The sequence below is a fragment of the Pinus tabuliformis genome, chromosome 1_2 (genome assembly GCF_031772625.1).
Source record: "Pinus tabuliformis cultivar Carrire ecotype Pingquan chromosome 1_2, CPIR1, whole genome shotgun sequence".
Classification (NCBI taxonomy): Eukaryota; Viridiplantae; Streptophyta; class Pinopsida; order Pinales; family Pinaceae; genus Pinus; species Pinus tabuliformis.
The window spans coordinates 470925970-470933521 of record NC_142298.1 but is presented as its reverse complement, the minus strand read 5'-3'; positions in this window follow the sequence as shown (position 1 = coordinate 470933521).

Sequence of the window (7552 nt, the reverse complement as noted above, 5' to 3'; positions counted from 1 at the left end):
TCTCATGCATATTCTGGTCCTAACAACGAAACCATTTATTTTCTTATGGGGGCCTGACCCAAGTTCAGAGTTATTTTTGCAAACAAATCCCTACATTACTGGCCCTTTCCACGTCAACTCGCAGAGGGCAGACTGAAGTCTCACCCGAAACATTATGGGGGGATGCTGGAACCAAGTTTCTGCACCCTTGAGATGGATGTGATGTCAGTTTACTCCAACTAAATCTGCCTTTGCACAGGTCGCTTCGCACACTATTCTACCCTTCAATACCTTCGTGATTTTTCATAATTGGCTTTCGCGTAGCCCTAACCAGGGGCTGAAGTCCTTTCGTGCTACTAAGGTAGCGAACTACAATATCTCCTAAACTATGCCAAGTATCTTACTTATCTTATTAACATGTCTTGATTATCTTCACGTAAATAGATATTCTATCTTGTGTTCACTTAGCCAATACAATTATACACATTTGTGCATCATATAAGCATTAAAAGTGAAATTCATACCCAATATAACAGATGCATAAAACAGGAAATAAAGACGTAGAATTGATAGAAACTTCTCTTTATTAATACTTCCACTATTTACAGACTTGACTCGCCCTGCGCACTCAGCTGCAGGGGTCCACGCACTCAGCTGTGGACTACTAGGCCTCTGCACACTCAGCTGCAGAGCCTCTTCCTATGCTATGACCCAAAACTAGACTTTACACTTCAACACTATCTCGCATACATCATTCTTCCTTAGATATTCTATTATTGATTAGCTGCCTTAACTACTTAGAGCCTCGCTCTATTTATACAATCCCATGGTCCGCAGACCATGGGTAGATCTTTTACAACCGACATTACATTATCAAAATAAGGGCGGACAACTCTATGACTCTTTAACAACTACGCGTTCCGTGCCCACAAAATGCAGAGTCTTTACATTGGAATTACAAAATTGATCAAAATCTAGGCTCTAAGCCCCAAAACTTCCCTTGGGGGATCCCACACCCAACATGCTACTATAAAAGGGAAGATCTGACCAAGACCCTTAACATACATAAGCCTAATTATACTTGTGTAGAAGAAAGATAGGACCTAGAGGGTCAACATTTATTATAGGGCCTTGAATAAAATCACAGTTAGGAAATGGAACCCAATACCCTCAATTCACAATTTTTTTAATGTGCTTAAGGGGACCAATTCCTTCAATAAGGTTGATTTGAATTCTTGCTACCAAAAGGTCCAGGTAAAATAAACTGATGTATGGAAGACTTCTCTTAAGTCCATTGAACGCCATTTTCAATGCTTGGTCATGCCCTTCAGTTTGAAAAATGCCCCAACAAATTTCATGAGGTTGATGAATGATATATTGTAGCCTTTCACCAATATTGGTTTGCTGATATCTCTAGACGATATCTTCATCTTCAGAAAGAGTTTGGAAGAACACTTGTGGCATATTCAATAGGTCCTTCACACTCTGCGTCAAAGCAATCCATATGCTAACTTGGAAAAATTATCCTTCAATATGAACATGGTCTAATACCTAGGCTACATTGTTGATGAACATGGTGTACATGTGGATCTAGCGAAGATTTAGGTCATTTGTGATTGTCCATCCCCAACCACACTAACTAAGATTTAGAGTTTCTCAATCCTTACCAACTTCTATCACAATTTCAAGTTGGGATTCTCTCATATTGCATGGGCCCTCAAACAAGTGACTGAGGTTGGTGGCAAAGCAAAATAAATGTGGGGAAAGTCACAACAGAAAGATTTTAACAATCATAAACACCACCTCTTCTCATCCCTAATTCTCTCCTTACTCAATCGACAAAAGCCTTTTGAGATTGAGATACATGCTTTATTTAGACTATGTTGTGGACACAATTGTCACTCAACAAATTCATCTAGTGGCCTGCCATAGTGAGAAACTATTAGGTGTTTTCCATATGTACGTTAATTGAATAATTACATTATTGGGGAGGAGATAGTCATCCACAGTAATCAAGGCTTGTATAGTTCATCTAGAGAGAAGTAAAATTATTGAATGAATTCCATAAAAATTGGTCAAAATACTTGTAGTAGTTGCATCTCAATATCAAATATAAGACAAGGATCACCAATCACTTCTTTGTAGTCAACACCTAGTTGCAACACTAATTATGATGATGCACTCCTCCAGACATGACGCCTCTAGATGGTGCCAACTTGATGAGAGAAATCTTAACTTTGCTACCACATACTAAATTCTAAGTACAAGCATGATCGTCACATATTTTTACCATAAGGATCGATTATTATTCCATCTAGGCCATCCATGTGTTCCTTCAAGTGAGTGCACAAATTTGATTTTGGAATCTCATTATAGTTAGATGGTAGGACACTTTTTCATTCAAAATGAAGTGGTCATGCTAGAAAAGTATTTGTATTAGCCAAAATTTCGACGAGATGTCGAAAATGAATTTCCATTGCATGCTCTGAAAAATAATAATCTTTATGAAATGTGGTATGGACACATTTCTTTAATAAGGAATCTTAGGATTCTTGGTTCCACATAGTATGCCTTGATTGCTAAGGAACAAAGAAGCAAGCTTGATGCAAGGAGTTAGAAATTCATCTTCTTGGAGTATTTAGATACCACCAAAGCATATCATCTTTATGATGAGGTAAATAAGAAGTTTGTATTGCTAGAGATGTGATTTTTCTTGAATCTTCCAACACTAACAACATTGTTGAGTAATATTTTGATCATTTGGATAGATTCAATCATGCAAAAACTCATCATGAATTTGATAATGAGATTCCACATCTTGAAGGTGGTATCCCTATCTTGGACCAATCTATGGAATCTTCTTCTAAATCATTATCTCCCCCTCATGAATTTCCAATCACTTCTTTAGAGTAGAAAGACGTTTTGAGTGATGTGATTGAGAGGATTGGATGGCTAAATATTGATGTAGCCCCATATTAATCAATAGAGCAACCCAGACATCTCAAAATTCCCCCCCAAAATGACTCACCAAAACACTTGAAAGTTTTCATCTTAATGAATTTGGAAAGATAGGAACCAGAAGTTCTACCAAACAAAATGTAGGTGATGTAGATAATTCTAACTTAATTGATGATATGGATGTTTCATATGATTGTGAATTGATTTTTTCTACTAATTTTGAACCAAATTAATTTAAAGAAGCTACTTATCATGATGAGTGGAAATAAGAAATGTAGGAGTATGATGGTCTCATAAAGAATGAAACATGGAATTTGGTGGACCCTCCATTGGGAACTAAAGCAATTGGATACAAATGGACATACCAGAAAAAAATATAAGTTAGATGGATCACTTGGAAATTACAAAGCATGACTCATGGAAAAAGGATTTGCACAATAACAAGGTGTCAATTATGAGAAAAACTTTGGCCCCATAGAAAAATGGGCCACCATCTAGACTCTCTTACCATGGCAACTCAAAATGGATGTGAAGACTACTTTATTTAATTGAGAGTTGAAAGATAATGTATTCATGTCTCATCTAGAAGGTTTTGTTGTGAAAGGAGGAGAACAAAAATTATGCAACTCATCAAATCCTTATATGGCCTAAAACTAGCACCACAAGCCTAGAATACAACATTGACCAAACATATTCTAGAATTAAACTTCAAACAATTTAATCTTGTTGATGAAACTTTGTTTGTTCAGAAAATTGGAAAAAATGTTGTCTGTTTGTGGTATATGTAGATCATTTGTTGATACTAGGGAACAAAGAAAACTATATTGCATCCATACAAAAAGAGTTGAAGAAAGGATTTGAGACATCTTCACTACTACTTGGTCATTGAAGTGACCCAAAACCCAAAGTATATATTCTCTTCTCAAAAGAAGTACATTAGAGAACTGTTGAATGAGTTTGGCATTACTGAATGTAATCCTTTGTCTACTTTAATGGAACAAAATTTCAAGTTGACATCTAAAGAAGGAAATGAATTTGAGGATGCAACTATGTATAGAAAACTTGTGGAAATTATTATCTACCTCAACACTACTAGACCAAATATTTCATTTGTTATTGGAATACATGCCTAGTTTATGTAAAAGCCTTGTGAAAGACATTGGTCGACTACAAAAATATTTATCATAAGTGCTTGAAAGGAACACAATACTTTGGACTCAAATATTCACAAGTGGATGACTTCAGTTTGGTGGATATTAAAATTTAGAGTTCGATGGAGATAAGGAAAATGGAGTGTCTACTTCAGTCTATATGATGAGTCTTGGATCAAGTGATGTCTCATGGATGTCATGCAAATATTTAGTTCTAGAAAATTCCTCAACAAAGGTGAAATATGTGGCAGGTAAAAAATAAACAAAAGAGATTGTGTGGTTTAGAAAAATTCTTGAAGACTCGCAAGAGAAACAAGTGAAGTCTACTCCCCTTGTGATTGATAATACTTCTACAATTAAGTTGGCCAAGAATCCAAAATTCCATAATTGAACAAAACATATCAAGGCAAGGTATCATTTGGTTCACTATCATGTAGAGGCCAAGACGATTCATTGAAGACAATTTTTCACAAATGAGAAAGTTGTAGAGATACTCACCAAAGCACTTGGAAGAAAAAAGTTTGAAAATTCCAGAATGATGTTTGAACTCACAAACACCTCTTCGAATTAACCGGGGATGTTAGACATCTAATCCTTGGGAATCTGGTAAATAAATTATAGATACATAAATAAGAAGAAATATGAATATTTAGAATAAAAAACTAGCTTAAAAGATGAACCTCAAAAAACACTCTTTTATGTTATGTAACTAAATTCACATTAATGCAATCACAATAAAGTATAAGAATTACTTCACCCTACTGACAATTTCCATATAATTATTTGTGTTAAAAAATCTACAAACACCACAGGAATAATAATTATTGAAAATAATTCAAAAAATTTAGTGACTAAGTTAATAATTTTAATTTTCCTATAAATTATAAAAAATAATAAATATAATTTTAAGTTTTCAACCTTATATCTAACCTTTAATATATTATTAAAGACAACTTTTTTCCTTTTTACATAACCTAAGCATCAACAAAAGTGCAAATTCTATTCTATATCAAGTAACTAAAGTCCAGATTTAGAACCGTGAAGTGTGATTTCATTAATCTTTTACTTTGTACCTTACCATGATGGACTATAACACCGAAGAGATTACCCTAATTAAAAAATTACATGTGCAGAAAAAGCTGCACTAAAGAATTAAAAAAAAAAACTTCGAATTAGTAATAATTGAGATGCCAAAAAAAAATTAATTAATAAAATAAAATAAATTAAGTTAAGTTAAGGAAAATAAAAATATTAATTAATAAAATAAAATAAATTAAAGAAAATAAGGAAAAAAAAAAAAAAAAAAAGAGAGAAAATAAGAATATAAAATAAGTTACGATCTTAAAAGAAAAGAAAATAACCTAGAAATCAACCAATCATACAAATATTCTAACAAAAACATGAGGAATAAAACATGAGAAATAAAAACCAAGACATGAGGGGTAAGGTAATAAAGAAGAAGAAAGAATAACAAATAGAAAAGATAGAGGATAAAGGAATTATTGAAAGCAAGCGATCAACAAATAGAAAATTAAAAGTCGGAAAGATAAATTAGAGAAATCAATAAAAAGGAAGACAAAATAGAGAATTGAAAGTAATACAATGGACTGTTAAAAGATCAGCAAATAAAAAACTAGAAAACTATAGAAAAACCAAAATAAAAAGAAAGACAAAATAAAGAACTCAATGGCAACACAATGGAATATGAGAATTAGAGGAGAGAAAAGCTAAAACGAAATAATCAAAGGGAGACGAAAGCAGCAAACGCAAAGCCATACAAACGAAATTGAGAACTGAATCCACGGAGTAAAAATGAGAGGAGAAAATAATAAAATAAAAGAAAAATAAAAGTATAGATAAAATTAAGCAAGCTACATAATAGTCAATACTTGCAGTCTGGTTTAAATATAGTGAAATTAAAATACAATATTATAAAGAATTGGAAAAATAAAAGCCAATATAAATATATGTAGAAATCTGAAACAAAAACTAAAGAAAAAAAGGTAAAATTAAAATATTAAAAAATATTTAAATAATATGTTTAATACAATATAAAACAAAATACCATAAATACATTTTTAAATAAAATAACATTAAGCTAGACACTTTAATAATGCAATATAAAACTTAATACTATAAACATAAGAATATTAAATAAAATAACATAAATATAGAAATGTTAGCTTTTACTGATTAGTTTCATTATTTTCATTATTTTATTTCTCATGTGATCTATTTGTTTATAAAAAAAAAAATTGACATTTTAAAGTAATATATGGTAAAATTTAGAAGCATTTGTTAATATGTTTATTTTTATATGTATGAGAAAGCATATAAAATATTTATTTGAGAATTTATTTATGTAAGTAAATTCATGTTACTTAATTGTTCAAGATCATATAGGGTTTTTCTTAATTTGGTATCTTGGTATCATAAAGATAGATATTTCATATCTTTATAACATGAAATGGCTTAAATATAAATATGATATTTCTAATTAATTTGCAAAGCGAATTTCTAATTAATATGTAAATTGAAGAGTCTTTAAATTTTGACATAATAAAAAAGTGATTTATAATACTCATTAATTTAGTATATTTATTATAATTTTTAATTTAAAATAATAAAATAGATAAAATTAAAATATTAAGTGTATTATATTTTTCAATCTACTTTATTATTGTTTTGATTTTTTAAAGTAAAAATAATTAAAAATATTTAAATAACTCATAAAAATTATTTTATTTTATTTTGATGTTTTAAAGTTAACACGTCTTTTTAAAATAAAAAAAAAATATATATTCTAAGTCAAAAAATTAATACCAACTATAATAAAAACATAAGTAAGTATTAATTTTAATTAAAGTTATTATAAAAAATTGGTAATTCCCTCACTTCAATGATACTTGCTTGATTCCTCGTTAATATTACAATACAATACTTGCGTGATTAATAATCAATTTTTTTATTTATTTTTTTAAATAGTATATTTACCGGAAGAAAATAAGAAAAGAGTAACGCGCTGCGCACAAAAGGAGTTTTGTCCAAACGGTTTACGGAGTGTGACAATTCAGGTTGAGCAGCACGTGTGTGTAAGACTTGTCAATCACTACAAAACAAAAGTCCACACATTTTATTCCATTAACTACGTAGACCACGTGCCCATATGGACCATCGAGTCGACTCTCGACTTTGAAATTTCACGTAGTTTTGCTTTCCTCAACTATATTTCATACTTTTAAAAAACAATACACCCATTTAAGAAATTATATTTCCATCCCTAATCATGCTAATTGAGTAGAGGTGCTTTCCACCTTAGTATCTCAAATGGCTAAAGATATGTAATATCATTTTTATAATTGATATAAAAGTTTTCTATTAATAACAAGAAGGATTACATTAAGTACATATAAGTAACATCACGACAAAAGCACTGACCTAGGAGATCATGCCTCCAACCATGT